We start from the raw sequence: 19194 nt of genomic DNA, 5'->3' as shown, positions 1-19194 counted from the left end.
TACACGTGTGTACATGTGCAGGCGCCAAAAACAGGCTGGAAGACGAACCCAGGCGATCACGGGGGCCGTCACGCTGTGATGGAACTAGGGGCCCTTATTTCAGCCTTTGTTTTGCTTCTCACTCGCATTTTCAATAATGGCCATGCCTTACTTTTGGAAAGAGGAAAAAATAAGAAATTTAAAAGAATGTTAAGAATTGCCTCACCTCTAGTCTTCCCGGCCGAGTCCCACCTGAAAGGGAGAAGGGACGAAGGCACAGGGTCCCAACAGGCACCCTGACTCGGGTCCACCTGCACCTCTTCTCAGGGGGAGGGAACCAGGTCTCCGCGGCCCAGCGGCCCATCCCAGGGCCAGGATGGTCCTGGCAGGAGTCACTTTCTAGCACGTCCCAACATGTGTTTCCAGTCACGCTGTTCGTGGCCGCTTTCTTCTCTTATCGCTCCTCTGTGACCTTTGCTGGTTACAGACTCCTGGCTGGAGCCAGGTGGATTTGTTTGATTTCTGTTGACGGTTATTAGGAAGAGGAAGTGCCAGAAGGGATTACCTCAAGTTTAAACCTATTTCCAGCAGAGTCCCGGGGCCTTTAATTACACATCTCCGTCTGTTTGGTAAAGAAGTGGTCAGAGATGTGCTTTTTATCTCTCTGGGGATCTCCTGCAACTGGCAGCATTCCGGCTGCGCCAGTGTTTCTGTAAACTCCAGCCACGGCTCCGGGGGGAGGAGTGGCAGCTGGAGAATGGGATGCGAAGTTAAAAGCTGGCAACAGACATTTTTAGAAGCAGCGTACCTGTGAGTCCTCGGTCAGGCCGGGCCACTCTGGGGACCAGACAGTAGAGGAAGGCTAGGAACCGCAGCCCCACGAGTTAGAATTCTGTTTCGGCACCAGAACCACTGCAGTGCCCAGAGGAGTCTCCCGGGTCAGCTTCTGCTGACCCACAAGGGTGAGGGGGTCAGCACGAGACACGCCCAGACCCATCCAAGAGCAGACTTTTCTTTTTCACAGACGTTCGGTCACATCTTCACCCAGGCACTCGCCAGGCACTGCAGGTTCCGGTTCTAGGCCACGGCCGTAAAGCAAGCCTTGAGGTCAAGCGCACCTTGCAGTGAAGCGAGACTTGCAGTAAAGCGGCCACTCTTTTATCTGGTGGAGGGTCTTGTGTTCGATTTATAAAACAGGCAACAGCTGTGCAGCACTATAAAGCAAAGCGCAGTGAGAGGAAGCGCGCCTGTGCTGAAACAGTAACAGCCAGAACCACCATGGACAGGCAATCGCTGCGTCTGAAATGATCAAGATACCAGGCCAGCTGCGGGGAGACAAATGTTGCTTTTCTGCCGCAGCTGGGCCTGGTCAGAGAGCCCAAGACCAGCTGGTCCCAAAGAGAGCCTTTCCCACAGGCCGACCTCTCCAGGCTGCGAGAGATGAAAATCTCCAGCCCACCCCCCCACCTCCCCACACGGCTATGCTGCCATCCTCTCTCACTTGCCAAATTACAAAGCTAAGAAAGTGGAACTTTAAGGGGTGGGTGTGCAGATGAAGATGAGGTTGCTGGATTACTGAGGGGCTTAGTACATTTTGGGGTAAGAGCGAAGTCAGGAAGGAAATTAGGAATTCTTTTTTTTTTTTTTTAATCTTTATTGTTGAAAGTATTACAGATGTTCCCCCCCCCCCCTCTCGTTTCCTCTCCCCATTGACCCCTCCTCCCTGCTCCCTTCCCCTCCACAGGCCTTCCCGGAGCTATTGTCTGCGCATGAGCTATGCATATATGCATCCAAGTTCATTGGTTAATCTCTTCCTGCTCCCCACACCCTTCCCTCTGAAACACACGTCAGTCTGTTGCGTGAATTCTTCTTTAGCTGCTTGTAAGACACAGCAATGTACTCAGGTGCACACACAATGTCAGACCACTGGACTTCAACTTTCCCTTTAATTTCTGCCCCAGAGCGGATGGAATTCAGGGAGAAGCATTTGGTTGGTACAGAAATGGGAACAAATGGAGTTTAGTTAGAGGCCTCTGTCAGCCCAGGCTGAGACCCCTTACCACCCAGATTCTGCCCCTGGCAGGGCCATTTCTCCTTCACCCAGGGCCCCAGCAATGCTCTTCAGCGGGAGCACACAGCACCTGAAGACACCCCCGCAAAGCAAGCTAAGTAACATCCTTTTTCTTGGCACCTCTGTCTCATTAGAGCAGTGAAAACAGGCCCTGAAGGATACAGAGTGTGGTCTCCACCAAGGGCGCCTTCTCTGGAGTCAACCCAGCCACCTCTCGGGCTCCCAGCATCACACTCCATGTGGAGGCGGGGCGTGGTGGGGACAGGCTGCCTGGGGTTGCGGGTAGAAAGGCTATTGTAGCTCTAACCGGTTTGTCACCTGCAGACTCAAGGGTCCCAGGTTCAATTCCAGTCAAGGGCATGTACCTTGGTTGCGGGCACATCCCCAGTAGGAGGTGTGCAGGAGGCAGCTGATCGAAGTTTCTCTCTCATCGATGTTTCTAACTCTCTATCCCTCTCCCTTCCTCTCTGTAAAAAATCAATAAAATGTATTTTAAAAAATACTCTTGGATTTAAAAAAAAAAAAAAAAGAAAGGCTATTGTAGTTCACCCACAGTTCTGCTGCAACATGGACATGCAGCCTTCAAGTCTGACATCAGAATTGCTCAAAGTGCAGCACCCATACACTGACATAAATGATGTTAGGTGGGACATAACATTTTTCATTTGAATGGTTATATAGTTATTTCAGTGTAAATTCAAGAAAAATAAAACCACATCAATGGTTATTTCATGGACATTGTTTAGGATGATGCTAAGGCTTAACAAATGTAATAACATTTAATAATAAAAGTTTTAATTAAATAGTAATTTAATAATATAGGCAGTATATAAATTGGGCAGCCTGGGTGGTGTGGCTCAGTGGTTGAGCATCGACCCATGAGCCAAGAGTTCGATTCCCGGTCAGGACACCTGCCTGTGTTTTGAGCTCGATGTCCAGCAGGGGGTGTGCAGGAGGCAGCCAATCAAAGTTTCACTCTCATATCAATGTTTCTATCCCTCTCCCTCCCTTCCTCTCTAAAATCAATAAACAACATATTCAAAAAATAATAAATAGAACAAAATTCATGAAGCTGATTTTTAAATGGCTAAAGTTTGGGACAATTTTGTGCCAGTTAAACAAACTAACCAGTGCTCACATATATATGAGAAGCTCAAACAAGTATGTTAAAACATTAGACACAAAACTTCCATGGTGCTGCCCAGCCAGTATGCCATAGTGGTTGAGTGTCGACCTGTGAACCAGGTCAGAGCACATGCCCGGGTTGCAGGCTTGACCTCCAGCAGGGAGGGTGCAGGAGGCAGCCAATCAATGTCTCTCTCATCATTGATGTTTCTCTCTCTTTCCCTTTTACTTCCTCCCTGAAATCAATTTTAAAAATACTAAAAACAATAACAACAATAAAAAAAAAACTTCCATGGTGCTAAGAGCTATAGAATCAGGCAGCCCAGGTTCAGATGCTAGCTCTACTGTTTACTTAGCTCTGTGACCTTGGACAAATCACTCTTAAAAAAAAAAAATCCTCATCCATGGGCATTTGCATTGATTTTTAGAGAGAGGAGAAGGGAGAGAAACATCAGTGTGAGAGAGAAACACCGAGGCCTGTTGCCTCCTGCACATACCCTGACCAGGGCAGAGGATCAAACCCACAACCTGGTTATATGCCTGTCTGGGAATCGAATCTGTGGCTTTTCAGTATACAGGGGGACGCTTCTACCAACTGAGCCACACTGGCCAAGGCAAGTAACAACTCTTTAAACCTCAGTTCCATCAGCTATAAAATAGAAATAGCCCTCTCTAGTTTGGCTCAGTAGATAGAGTGTTGGCCTGCGGACCAAAGGGTGCCAGGTTTGATTCCAGTCAAGGGCATGTACCTTGGTTGCAGGCTCCTTCCTGGCCCGGGACCTGGTCAGGGCATGTGCAGGAGGCAACCAGTCAGTGTGTTTCTCTTGTATTGATGTTTCTGTCTTTCCCTCTGTCTTCCACTCTCCCTGAAAATCAATGGAAAAATGTCCTCAGGTGAGGATTCACAAAAAAATAAATAAATGAAACAGAAATAAAAATCCCAGTGTCATAAGATTGTTCTGAGAATTAAATGGGGCAACGCTCGCGAGGTGCTTTGCACGGCATCTGGCATACGGCACGTGCTTAGACAGTAGGAGTGATGATTGTAAACGGAAAGGACTCATTTTAAAACAGTCTGCCCATCTATCTGTCCCGAAAATTTCCTTCCAAGAAGATGCAGCCCAAATAGTGCAGGACCATTTAGCCCTGTGGGCCCTGGATCCGCTCCCAGAGAAACATGTGTGCAGACACACTGGCAAATGCCAAAATCACATACAGTTTTAAGGTGTTCACAGTTGGCATCTCCTGTAAGCACTCCCTGAGCTGACTGCAGACCTGGTAAACTAAGATAGAGAGCCAGGGTACCAAGCCATCGCTCCTCCGCCTTCCGCCCCAGAAAAGGCCTGGAGTCAGCCCACCTCCTGGATGCATTCCTAAACCAGACTTGGTTCTTTCTCTCTGGGTGCCTCTTAACACACAGGCCACCACAGCTTTATTCTCTACATGGGCAGAATGCAAATGAGATCTCCAGGACCCACACACCCCTACCCTCACTAACTGGCTTGTTCTCCCTGCCCTATCTCGGTGCAGTACAGCCTGGCCTTGCCATTTTTAACTCAGTGCTGATGGAGCTGGGTAAACTCAAGGGACTAGCAATGTACCTGGAAAGCCCTGGGCCCGATAAACTGCTGATACGTGTGCCCGGGCTTCCGCTGGTGCTGTTTAAACACTGATAGACGCTTGGGCAAATAAGAAACCTTTTGTGCTCTGAGCATCCACAACTGCCATCCGGAGTCCATTCTGGACAAGGCCAAGGCTCAGGGTAGGTGAAGTCAGGGTGGGAGAGAGGCACACCTTTCTTGATCCACACTGGGGATCAAGCTTACAACCCAGGCATGTGTCCTGATCAGGAACCAAACCGTGACCTCCAGGTTCATAGGTCAACGCTCAACCACCGAGCCACACCAGCCAGGCTGAAGATATTTTTAGAAGATAAAATTCCAACCAAAATCCTAGTGTTTCTTGGAAGATAGTTCAGAAACATTGAGAGAATTATGAAAATTGGGGCTAGCCCACTGCCTGCTGCTTTTCCATATAGACCCAAGGCTTGCCATGGATTCATGCGCAAGTCCTTTGTGTTCATGGCGAAGAACAGTGAGCAGAGGACACCCTAATGTCTCTGTTTAATGAGCAACTCAGACTAACACAGAGTGGCACGGAGAAGTGGGAAGCCTGGGGACACTGCGGCAAAGGCCACATCTGTGAAAAGCTCCGGATCCCAAATGAAAGGAGAATGCAGGCAAGCGCACCTGGGCGGCGTAGATTGGTGGGTGGAGGCAGACACACGGGCTGGGAACATCTACCAGGAATGGATCCGGGGGGGGGGGGGGGGGGGGGGCTTCAGGAAGGAAAGGAATGCCTGTGATTTTCTTGTTGGGTGGGGCTCAGTGGATTGGGGAAGGAAGGCAAAAAGTAGGAGGGTTGACATGGCTCAGGCAAGATGCGAAGAAAGGAAGGGAGAGGGGCCGCTGAGAAAGCGGCCCTCTCTGCAGTCACAGGAAAGAGATGTGTAGGAATTTAGGACAGGACAAGGCAAAGAAAGTAGAGTGTCTGAGAAGCACGGGAAACCTTGTCGGGAGGCACAGAGAGGCTGGCAAACAAGAAATGGTTTGTGCTCTGAGCATCCACAACTGCCATCCGGAGTCCATTCTACACAAGGCCAAGGCTAAGGGTAGGTGAAGTCAGGGTGGGAGAGAGGCACAGCTTTCTCGTTCCACACTGGGGATCGAGCTCACAACCCAGGCATGTGCCCTGACCGGGAACCAAACCGTGACCTCCAGGTTCATAGGACAACGCTTAATGACCGAGCCACAGATGAAGAAGTAGCAAAGAATTAAAGGTAAATGCAGAAAGAAACAAAGAAAGGATGGGAAGTTCAAAGGACGCTTTGAAGACCTAAACCCACACGATGATAGTGTTGGGCAGATTTTGTAAGATAGTACAAATGGCCCAAGAAAAAAGGAGGCCAGAATTTCAGGCTATAGAACTCAGGACAGGACATGAGAGTCCGTTGATGGGATTTATAGAGTTTTTGATGTGATGAGTGTTGAAAAATTATTTGCCAGGGGAGGAAGGCTTTGGCTGCCTGCTGGTAAAGAATGTGCAATGATCCCTTTTATAGTAATCCGTGAGGATCAGATGAACATGTACACAAACAGTAGGCCTCCATCAATGCATGGTGGCATCGCCTGAAAACAAGAGGAAGAAATATTCTCACGTGGGCTTCAGCAATGTAGGAGGAAGCACGGGCTGGTTCATCAGGGTGGTCTAGTGGGTGGCCGCCTTGAGGAAAGAAGGACGGAGGAAAGGCAGGACATGGAAAAGCTACGTGGTCCTGAGGAGGAAATGAAAGCCCTTGGTTTGAATGACAGGTTTGGGCTTAGCCCTGTCTTCTATGTGCCAGGCACTTTGCCTACATTATCCTACTTAGAACTAAAGACAGCCCCGGGAGAGAATATTCTGGTACACAGGTTAGGAAACCAGAGCTTGGAGAGAGCGACGAACAACCCAATATGACACAGCGAGTCAGGACCGGATGGAGTGCTCAAACCCTCGGCTAGTCCACTCGCTCCCCTCTCCCCTCTGCGGCTGGTTTCCGGTCCCGGGCCCGCAGCACCTTGAGCTGCTCCCCTTCGCCCTCCTAGGCCTCAGGAGTGGCTTCCCCACGTGGCGGTCATCTTTCCTTCTTTGGGGGGTATTTGGTTTTATGAAGCTCTTTCGTCCCCTTCTGGTGCAAACTAGAGGCAGACCATCATAACTTGAAAAGTATAAAGAGCTTCTTCCCCCACAACACAAAGAAGGCAGATACAATTATGATGTATTAAGATTTCTTGGCCCAGCTGTTGGGCTCAGTGGATAGAGCATTGGCCTGCGGACAAAAGTGTCCCAGGTTTGATTCCGGTCAAGGGCATGTACCTTGGCTGCAGGCTGCTCCCCGGCCTGGACCTGGTCAGGGCTCATGCAGGAGGCAACCAGTCGATGTGTTTCTCTCTTCCACTCCCCTTAAAAATCAATGAAGCCCTAGCTGGTTTGGCTCAGTGGATAGAGCATCGGCCTGGGGACTGAAGGGTCCCAGGTTCAATTCTGGTCAAGGGCACAGGCCTGGGTTGTGGGTTCAATCCCCAGTAAGGGGCGTGCAGGAGGCAGCCAATTAATGATTCTCTCTCATCATTGATGTTTCTCTCTCTCTCTCCCTTCCTTTCTGAAATATATATATATATAAAGATTTCTTGGACAAGAGGGTCTTCAGTCCTGCCCAACCCCCTCCCTAGTACAGAACCTCCTGTGGCTAGGGCTGTCTTGTACAAATCTTGCATACACTGTAGCCAGCACAAGGTTGTCTATAATCAGCTAATACAAATGAGAATTTATTAAATGAAGGCCTGAAACGACTATATGCAAGAAGCCAGAGCATTTCAGCTATGCAAGCTACTATACACACAGTCCCAGTTATCAGTACTGTATTGTATACTTAAAATTTTGCAAAGAGGGTATATCTTATGTTAAATGCTCTTATCACACACAAAAAAAGATAATAAAGAGGGTGGGAGAATCTTTTGGAGGGGACATAAATGTTCATGGCATGGTTTCACAGACAGATGTATATTAACCTCCAAACTCATCAAGTTGTAGGCATTAAATATGTACAGCTTTAAAATATATATATATTTTAATTGATTTCAGAGAGGAAGGGAGATGGGAGAAAGAGAAAGAAACATCAATGATGAGAATCATTGACCGGCTGCCTCCTGCACACCCCCTACTGGGGATTGAGCTCACAGCCCGAGCATGTGCCTTTGACTGGAATTGAACCTGGGACCCTTCAGTCCACAGGCTGACGCTATCCATCGAGCCAAACCAGCTAGGGCTGAATAGCTTTTTACATGTCAATCATATCTCCAAAAAGTGGCTTTAAAATAAATAAAAAGAAAAAAAGAAGCCAGATTTTGAGTATTTTGAACATATAGAAACTATATTTTTCAATAGTACAAATGTATGACTCCTAACACAGGTGATTTCCCAAATTTCATCTGTACGTCTTCCCGAGAGGAATGAAACACTGGCGTGGGAGGCGCAGCCAAGGCAGCTGAGCCTGAGGACACAGGGAGGCGCCCTGGCTTCGCGGCAGCTGTCTGAGGTCACCACGCAGTGCTCTCGAGGGCCAGCTGGGATAGACTTATGACCCCTGCTTGGCCCTGTGCTCCTAAGAATTTTATGGGAGGTCACTAATAAACTAAGTGTGTAAATGCTCCACCGTCTAGTTACGAAATAACAGCCTAACTGCTACCGGAGCTGACTTACACTACATATTTTCCGCAAAACACCTTTATTTACCTTTCCTCCCAATAAAATACACCCGGCAATAAATAAGAGGCAGTAAAAGTATCCACGGCTCAGTCTTAAAACTTGATATGTTTTTAATGACAGTTTTTAGTGTGCTGTTTTTTTGGACGGATCAGGCATTACTTGGAAATAAGCACCCAACGAGGACACGGCTGAGATGGGCACTGAGGCACAAAGAGAATAGTTTGTCCTCAGTGCCGTGTCTATACTCGGGGTTTAAACGTCTCCCCCTGAAAGATCAGGTTGCACTTTAAAATGGTCCATATACTTCCACCAATGAGTCACTTGTATAAAAATGCCACCATAAAGCAAATTAGCCTGGTGGAGTTGTTTTTAAGTTTAATCCACAGTCTCATTCATCACAGTCTGACATAAATGCTACAGTGGAGGGTGAAGAGTCTTTGGAATTTCAGAGATTTTTTTTTTTCTTTTTTGTAAAGAAAGTCTCTCAATAGGATATCGGACCACTTCTTGGAGATATAATCATATGTAAAGAAAAGTGACCCTAATAAAGGAGGAACTTAAAAAAAAAATCTTAGTCGCTCTTTAAATTTATTCTTCAGTTAGGCTAATCCTTTTACAGGGGCTCTTAGCAATCAGCTGGCAATACTGTCCTGAGTCTATAGGTTCGAGCAGGAGCACAGAACAAAAGGCCCGATGAGCTGTCTTCACCAGCCCTCCCTTTTAGGAAACAGCCCTCATTTCCTTCAAGCCCTCCTCACCCACCTCATCTTCTTTCTTCCCTTCCACCCATGGTCTCTGAGAACAGGGATTCTTAAAGGTAATATTAGCCATCCTCGCTGGTTTGGCTCAGGAGATAGAGCTTCAGCCTGCAGACTGAAGGGTCCTGAGTTTTATTCTGGTCAAAGGGCACATGCCCGGGTTGCGGGCTCAATCCCCAGTAGGGGGTGAGCAGGAGGCAGCCGATCAATGATTCTATCTCATCATTGATGCTTCTATCTGTACCTCCCTCTCCCTTCCTCTCTGAAATTAATAAAAAATATATTTTAAAAAAACAAAGAATGAAAACTCTCAAAATAAAATTAAAAAAAGACAATAGTAGGCAATGCCACCTAAACAAAATCCCTACAGAATATACAAAGGGATACCTGGTTACCCTTCAGAACGGCCTTCCAGGGACTGCACAGGCCCCTCTGGACCTCTTGCATGGACTCTGGATGGGCCACTGCTCTCCTGTCTCCTTTTCAATCCCAGCTGTCAGAGTCCCAGCAGGAAAGAGATGGCATGCACAAACGATGTTCTGGAAGGACTTTGGCAAAGGGACTGTTGACAGGTGTGAGAGCAGAGGGCAGACAGCCAACCAGGGAGGTGGCACCTGGAAACAGAGACCATCCAAGGTCTCAAGGGGGTGGGGCCAGGTGAACATGGGAGCTTAGGCACCTAAATAAGGGGGCGGGGCATGTGATCAGGCGAGAGTGGGCATGTGAACAAGGGGGCCAGGCCACGTGAACAAACTTGTAACGATGGAGGAGGGGCCATGTGAAGATTGAAGGGATGAGGCCAGGGGCCCCCAGAGCTGAAGAGGAAGGAAGGACCCTCCCCTAGAGCCTTTGGAGGCAGCACAGCCCCAGACACCCTGATTTCAGATTCTGGCCCCAGAACAGGGAGAGCACATGTCCTGTTTGTTTAGGCCAGTCTGTGGTCATCAGAGCAGCAGCCTCAGGAAATAGACCCCTCCTTTTGGGGCTCTGACCGGGTTCTGGGATCCGGCAGGGGAGACCCCCTAGACCTCTCACTGCAGGGCTCACAGGGAGATCCATCCCTGTGTCTGTGCCTCGGCCCAGTCTCCCGCTCCCCTGGGGGCTCCTTGGCAGTGACAGTGCAGTGGGCACCAGGGCACGCTGCTTGGTGGGAAGCGCAGGTTACGTGCCTTAGGGACTCCTAGCTGCCCTGCTGAGCCCCCAGCTGCAGATGAGGCAGGGTACCCCCAGTCCCGCCCTCACCTCCCAGGCCCTCCCCCTAATGAGTCCAGCCTGGGCCTGGCTTCCTGGACCACCTGGGTTGACAGGAGCCAGCAACTGGGTTGTCGTACCCATATTCTAGATGCCAAAACTGAGGCTCAGAGAGGGGGAGCAGAGGCCCCTATCCCCAGCCCACCTCCCCCTCAACCCAGCCCAGCTCACAGGTGGCTCCCTCAGCTGCCACCTGGTTGCCATGGTGTCGGAGGCGGAGAAGGAGGAGATTTCTGGGAAGCAATCCAAAAATACACACCAGCTGGCCCCTCCTTCCTCACTCCCTCTCTTCCAGCTTCAAAGCCTCCTTTTGTGCAGGTGCGGGGGGGGGGGGGCGGGGGGGGGGCGGGGGGGGGAGCCTCTTCCTGGCCAGGCAGCTGAGGGCAAAAGAGGTCAAGGAGGCAGAGGGTCCAAGTAGTGGGTTCTACTACTCACGCAGCAGATTTCCTGGACCTCTGCTCCATTGGCCTCTCCCCCCCTCCTCTCCACCCCCTGCCACCCCACCAGTTCCCAGACCAGGAGGGCTTGTTTCCTGCCTCCCTGCCTTCGCACATCCAGTTCCCTCCACCTTGAATGCCCTTCCTCATCCTTCAAATCCCAGCTCGGCTTTAATTCCACTGGAGAACCTTCCCTGAGTCACTTGGGGCTCCCCCTGCATCCTGCCCCCCCCCCCCCCCCCAGTTACAGCGGTTTTCTGGATGATGCTCTTACGGGACAGTGAGGGCTTGGGGATCTAGCTTTGTACCCCAGCCCCTGGCACAGACAGGTGCTCAGTAAAGCCAGAAGGAAGGGACGTTGGGAGGGAGAGAGGGAAGCAGCAAAGAAACGCCTCTCATAGGGTTGCTGAGGATCTGGACCGTGAGCACCTGGCACAGGGCTGGGCACGGAGCAAAGCCCACTCCCTTCCTGCCGCCTCCACTCGAGCCTGGGCTCCAGCACCTTCTGCCTCTGATTTGGAGCCGGCTCAGGGGTCCTCTCCATACCCGCAAGCCTGTGTCTGTTGTCCATTTGGATGCAAGGTAATTGCACCAGGATGCAGAGGTGCACTTGACTTTATAAGGAGCTAGTGTGTTTGGGAGAAAGGCCTCCATTCTCCGAAATCCTGGACTGTGCAAACTTGCAAGGGCCTGAGGGCTGACCTTGAGCAGGGGGCTGACCTTGAGCAGGGGTTTTCTAACAGTTTTCACGCTGAGTACTTTCTGCAAACAGAGCCTTACCTGACGGCCACTATACAAAACAGATGGAAACTAAGCTGCTCCGGGCGAAGTGGTGGGTGTTGAAGGGGCTGGGAGACGGGACCAGAGCCCCATCTCCCCTATAGCTCTGGGTCCCGGGGAGATGGGGGTTGGGGTTGGTCCTGGCGGTGGGATGGGACAGCCAGGAGAGAGGAGGGCCCTGGGGAGAGTCCAGTGGCTGACATTTACTAACTGGTACAGAAGGGCTTCAATATTTTCAGAACCTCGTGTTCACGCCAGTGTGGCTGGGCCAACGAACTCATCTTTCACAGCAAGAAGTCAGTCTATATAAACAAAAGTGAAAATATGTCCTTGGAAAAAAATCATGATTAAAAAAAAAGAATATACAAAGGTTTGGAAATGGCTTCAGAAATGACATAGTGGTTTTATGTTTTCTCATTTTGGAATTCTGAGCAAAGTGCAACTTTTTTTGATCCTTGGATCTTAAAAAAAACAAGAATGTAGCAGTAAGTCACAAGCCACCCAAGTTAGGTTTACAAATTTAGACACACTCCTTTCTCTCAGACTGTTTAGGACAGTGCTCCCAGTCACCACATGAAAGGGAGCACAGCCTGGGAAAGCAGACGTGACATCCGTCGCACTGACTGCTCCATCTGTCACTGACATATAAACCTCTCGAGCTGGTGGGGACTTCAAGGGACCTGCTAATCCATTCCTTTCCCTTTACCCTTAAGCCATTCCAAACAAGGAGAATCAACCCTATTTTTAAAGACCTCAGGGAAGAGTCCACAACCGTTCTTAGCAAATATTTAGAAATTAATTTTCCTACGGCCTTTCCCCACTGCTCTGACACATCCCTCCTCATGGTCCTATGTAAAGAAATGGAAACTATTGCAGCCATGAGCTTGGAGAAGACTTACATGAAGACAGAATAATTCTTCATTTTACTCAACAATCAATGCCCAGCAAATATTCTAATGAAAACCCAACCCACAGTGTAAAGTGTCAGTAAGTTTCTTCTATTCAACCTTCTTTTATGGAGATTGAAGATTCAAAATTAGCACTTACCTGTTATCCTTACTTCGAAGTTCTGTGGAAACAAGTCTGACCATTTATCATTCTACAGAATGGGTGTTAGAATAACATTGACTAAATAAAATAAAAAATAAAATAAGGGTTTGCCCGAGCCCCGTGGTCAGCAAACCGTGGCTCGCAAGCCACATGTGGCTCTTTGGCCCCTTGAGTGTGGCTCTTCCACAAAATACCATGTGAGGGTGCGCACGTACAGTGCGACTGAAACTTCGTGGCCCATGTGCAGAAGTTGGTATTTTGTGGAAGAGCCACACTCAAGGGGCCAAAGAGCCGCATGTGGCTCGCGAGCCATGCTTTGCCAAGCCGCAGTTTGCCGACCACTGCCCTAGCCGGTTTGGCTCAGTGGATTAAGCGTCAGCCTGTGGACCAAAGGGTTCCAGGTTCGACTCTGGTTAAAGGTACATGCAGGAGGCAACCAATCGATGTGTTTCTCTCACATCCATATTTCTGTCTTTCCCTCTCTCTTCCACTCTCTCTAAAAATCAATGGAAAAATATCCTCGGGTGAGGATTTTAAAAAATGTTTGATTTTTTTTAAGGCAATATAATTCTTTTTTTAATTGGCTTCAGAGAGGAAGGGAGAGGGAGAGATAGAAACATCAATGATGAGAGAAAATCATTGATCAGCTGCCGCCTGCATGCCCCGGACTGGGGATAGAACTGGCAACCCAGGCATGTGTCCTGACGGGGAATCAAACCGTGACCTCCTGGTTCATAGGTTGGCGCTCAACCACTGAGCAACACCAGCTGGGCAAAAGATTTGATTTTAATACCTACGTCTAGGGAACTGCTACATCATAGAAGGGCTTAGGGCCCCAAACAATAGGAGACCTAGTACAGATTAAACCCCATTTCACACATATAACCTCAGGAACAACATACACAACTACCCCAAACAAGGCTTTTCTCACACACATGTGACCATGAGAGTCACTGAGCCAGACTTGGGGAAGAATGGACTCCTGATTTTGCTTTAGGCCACCAGTGCCCACTTTTTTTTCTTTTCTTTTTACAACTGTATAGTACCAAGTGGTGCTAGTAATAAAAGGGTTGGTGAAAATATTGATCCACCCGGTGGCTTGCTTACTAATTTATCTGCAATCCCAGTAAAATGTAAACTGGAAATAACTCACGGATGTAAACATCTTCAGTGTTGATAACCACAGGGAAGAAAACATACTCAAATGACATCTAAACCCAGTGACTGACAAATACAGCCTGTGAGATGTTCTGTCAAAAAAAAGATGTGGCATCAGCAAGCAGCTGGCAAAATTCTCTCTAAAACCTCATTTAAAGGGAATATTTCAGGCATTTCTGAAAGTTGTGCACATGAGAAGGATGTTTCACCAAGTGTAACTTTAGCTGAGTTATGATGATAGGTGCTCCGATGCGCTCTACTTGGCTCAGGAAGTAGCTGGCTTACATGGGGGAAGCAGCTCGCAGCAGGGACACGAATGCAAACTCTAAAGGCAAGGTGAAAACCACTGCCGCTCAGGGTGAATTCCAGGAGCCAGGCTGGGTTTCAGAGGCAGAGGCAGCACATTCTTTAGTTCCACAGTTTAGCTGATAATGTTTCGTGTCAAGAAATCACCTTCTCTATTTGAGATTCCTTTTAGGTTTTTGACCCAACTTCTTATTTCCCAGACAGCATATACCACTCATGAACCTTCCGGACAACTAATGAATAACAATGACTGCTGCCTTCTCCTCAGATCTCCAGCACCATTCTTTGTAAGATTTAAAGCAGTGGTTCTCAACCTTCCTAATGCCGCGACCCTTTAATACAGTTCCTCATGTTGTGGTGACCCCCAATTTCATTGTTACAAATTGAACATAATTAAAGCATAGTGATTAATCACAAAAACAATATGTAATTATATATGTTTTCCGATGGTCTTAGGCGACCCCTGTAAAAGGGTCGTTCGACCCCCAAAGGGGTCGCGACCCACAGGTTGAGAACCGCTGATTTAAAGGAAACCACTTTTCTCAGTTTTTGTTTTATTGCTTAAAGCAGGGGTCCTCAAACTTTTTAAACAGGGGGCCAGTTCACTGTCCCTCAGACCGTTGGAGGGCCAGACGATAGTTTTAAAAAAATACTATGAACAAATTCCTATGCACACTGCACATATCTTATTTTGAAGTAAAAAACCAAAACGGGAACAAATACAATATTTGTATTTGCATGTGGCCCGCGGGCCGTAGTTTGAGGACCCCTGGCTTAAAGTATTACAAAGAGTATTACATATGTCTCCTTTTTCCCCCGCCCTTGACAATCCCCTGGCCTCCCCTACCCCCCAGTGTCCACTTTTCTCAGTTTTGGTGTCTATAAACCTGCAATCACATACGGACAGGGGGAAAGTTTGCGAGACATTTCATTTCCCACATCTATATATGTAAGCCCAGCGACCGGATGGCAGAACGACCAGAAAGACCGAAACGACCAGTGGCTATGATGCACACTGTGGCAGCCAACCAGCATGATCCAGGCCCTGATCGATCCCCCACCCCAGTCAGCCTTGCCCCTGATCAGCCCCCAACACCCTGATTGGGGGCTCTCCAGCTGCCAACTGCCCACAGCCCCTCCCCCTGGCCGACCCTGCCCCCCATCACCCCAATCGGGGGCGGGACCATCTGGCCAACCACCCGTGGCCCCTCCCCCCGATGGACCTGGACCCAATCGGCCCCCCTACCTTGATCGGGGGGAGAGGGTGGCCGGCCAACTGCCTGGGGCCCCTCTACCCAGCCTGCCCACCTGATGGGCCCCCATTGGGGCAGGCTGGCTGGACCCCACCCATGCATGAATTCATGCACCGGGACACTAGTAAGTAAGAACCACTTTTGGAGCAGGATGAACAACATACAAAGCCAGGTTGGGAGATGTCTGTTTCACACAATTGCATCTCAGTTTCTGACCCATATGGAATCCTGCAGACATGCAAGAGACATCTTTATATTTCATATTTTCTCTATTCAGGTTTAAGGGGTTTGTTTGCATTTAGGTTTACCTCTTACTAATTCACCAACTGATGAATGTAAGAATGAAAACTCAAAATCAGGAAAGATGCTTTTTGGTAAAGAAAAAAAAAAAGACTTTTAAGTAAAAATAGGTATCAAACCAAAACTTGAATAATCTATTCTGCAAGTGATGATTCTGAGGCTAACTGGAGGGTTCGGGGGACCGAAATGCCACGCAGTAGATGGAACATTTCCAACGTTATAGACAGGGGACAGCTCTCCATTCATATTCCGTAAGAGCAGGCTTCTATAGCCATAAGGTTGTAGGTGATATAATGAGCTGGGTTATAAAACAGCCTTGTTTTAGAATGGGGATGATACAAACCAGCTTCTGTCACTATCTTTTCCTCCTGAAAACCTTTTACTCTCAACCTAAACATAGTCTCCCTGGTCTATTTCTTTGACATGTCCTTCACTTTGTAGCAGAGCCTACAAAACACCAATATTCAGAGGCTACCTATCAAAGAGCACTTTTGGAGAGTGCTCTAAATGAGTGCAACTGTACACATCTACACAAGTACATAGGAGAACACAAAAGGGAAAGCTAAACCAAGGGTATTTTTGTTTTGGTTTAACAAACGCTCCCAATCTACCTAACTTACAGGCTATAAATATTTAGGCTTAACAATATGCAGAACAAATTTTTAACAATGCACAAAGCATCAATGGAAACATATTTTGCATTTTGTTACAACTCTCATCATCCCTCAAATCTTCAGAAAGTCTGAAAAGATGAAAATCTAAGTAGTTGAAAACACCAGCAGAATCTGAAAATCATTAAACTACATCTTGTACATGACTTACCTGAATGTTTTGTTGAGGTAGGTGATAATTATGTTTTCTTTCATAAAACACTCCTTTACACTTTACATAAACGTATAGTTCTGTGTCTATTCTTGGCATGTTTAAGAGTTGATTATTGGTATTTACTAGAATCAGAGTCAAGTGATTTTTCAGTATCTACCATGTCAACTCTTAAGAGGGTCAGACATCAGGAAGAGGTGGCTGGGGTGGATTCAAAGCTGAGGCCAGCGCTCCATTCACAACTGTTTTTGCTGATCTTCACCTGAGAATCTTGCCACCTCAGGCACCCATTTAAATGATCACTTCTTTAGTCCTGAAACTCCTTTCATTAGTTATTTCCCTTATTTATTTATTCATATTGATTTGAGAAAGTTCGATAAGAAACATCGATGTGAGAAACATGGATCGGTTGCCTCCCGTATACACCCCAACCAGGGATTGAACCTGAAACCTAGGTATGTGCCCTGACCAGGAGGTGAACCTGCCACCTTTTGGTGTATGGGAGGGACAACACTCCAACCAACCGAGCCACTCTGGCCCGGGCTCTTTCTTCCTTTAAATATAAACAATTTGTAGCTAACTGGAACATATCCTACTAGAAGAACATAGAGAAGGCCACAGGAACTTCATCTGTGTTACCACTGACTCATGATGGATCACCCCTCAAGTCAGACAACATACTCACCAAGAATGCCAAACTAAAAATCTTGTTGCTTCTTTAAACTTCTGAATGAAATTGATCCCATTAGTAAAGATATTCATTCTTAACATTTCTTAACAAGTAAATTTTAATAACACCTTTTATTCTCACACAATCTAATTCTCTGAAAAAAAAAAGATGAAATGGTTATGCAGAATCCTTTAAACATAGTTGTATGATTCCAAATGGTAACAAGTAAGAAACATAAGAGTCCTCTGTGGTCATTGGTGAGCCATCATTGTCCCTTAGCCTAGGGTCAAAGCTAGTTTATTTCATACCAGTGGTTCCTCAATATCTCCTTTCAAACAATTTATTTTAAAGGTCCATTTTTTCTGAAAAAATTATTGAAAAATATATTTTTTTACTGCTTTCAGAGAGGAAGGGAGAGATAGAAACATTGAGAAAGAATCATTGACTGGCTGCCTCCTGCACGCCCACACTAGGGATCCAGCCTAGGCATGTGCCCTGGCCAGGATTCGAACCATGACCTCCTGGTTCATACGTCAACACTCAACCACTGAGCCACGCCAGCCAGGCTGAAACGGTTACTTTTTTTTTTTTTTTTTTTAATATATTTTAGTGATTTCAGAGAGGATAGGAATGGGAGATAGAAACATCAACAATGAGAGATACTCATTCATTGACTGCCTCCTGCATACCCCCTATTGGGGATCGAGCCCGCAATCTGGGCTTGTGCCACGACTGGGAATTGAACCATGACCTCCCAGTTCATAGGTCAAAGCTCAACCACTGAGCCACGCAAGCCGGGCTGAAAGGGTTATTCTTAATAATAAGCATACCAAAGGGAGACAGAAAAGAATGAGAAAGAAAAAATGAAAAGTGTGCAGTATAAACATTTCCACCCTGAATAATGAGGACTGTAAGTGACATAGGGTACCAACTTTATGCATCCGGACTTTAATTTTTAGAACATTTAAAGGGAAAAAAAATCATCCTCCTAAATATTTTTAAAGCATATCAAACTGTAGATTTACATTTGACTAAGTCTTACAAACCAAATATGTAGAAATAGGAATGCAAATATTTCAATTATCTGAATATACAGAACTGAATAAGGCACAGGGACCTAAAGATGAACCACAAAGCAAGTCCACAATGTCTGAGTAACATGAGTTAGGGCCCTTCTATTTTGTCCTGTAAGGTAATTAAGTAGTTCTCTCTGTTGCATATGCAAGAACATACTATCCTATTACTTACAATAATCAGTAAATTAGGATGATCATTGCCTTGTCAATCAATCCAGGAGGCTCTCAATTTCCGTTTGGCTTTCAAACCACCTGTACGTCTGCGCATTAATCACTGACACCCTGAACAGACATCCATGCTGACCCCAGTGCTCGCCTGCGGCAGAGAACGAACAGGCACAGCTCTCACACCACGCCAGTGCTATTTTGTCGTTATTCGACCATTTTGCTGCATTTTTGTCCTTTATGTTTTATTTGAGTAAGTGGAAGAAGGAAAAAAATCAAATGGTTGACATTGTAAGAACCATCATCTCTACATTTAACACAACTGAGGTAAGAATAGAAATCAAGAGGAACGAGAAATCTTTTGCCTCAACTGGGTGCTCATAGGTCATAGCACTTAAACCAGTAGGCTGTGTTCAACTGAGAAAAAAGGCAGGGAACATGCAGAAATATTGAGAATAAATGATCTAAGATTATGTCTAAAAAATGAAACATAATTGGGAATGGCAGGGTGATTTAAAATCTCTACAACTCCTTCCTATTTCAGTCCACTAACTTTTGCAGAACCAATTTTCACATACATTTTTAGGAATGATTTGAGTATGATCTGAAAGAAGGGAACTTCCTGTACTGAAAAAGAAAAAAATTGGCCCAAGACAAATTTGTTTATATTTATTGAATTATTCTGT

The sequence above is a fragment of the Myotis daubentonii genome, chromosome 5 (assembly GCF_963259705.1).
Source record: "Myotis daubentonii chromosome 5, mMyoDau2.1, whole genome shotgun sequence".
In the NCBI taxonomy this organism is placed as follows: Eukaryota; Metazoa; Chordata; class Mammalia; order Chiroptera; family Vespertilionidae; genus Myotis; species Myotis daubentonii.
Note: the sequence above shows the minus strand (reverse complement) of the source record.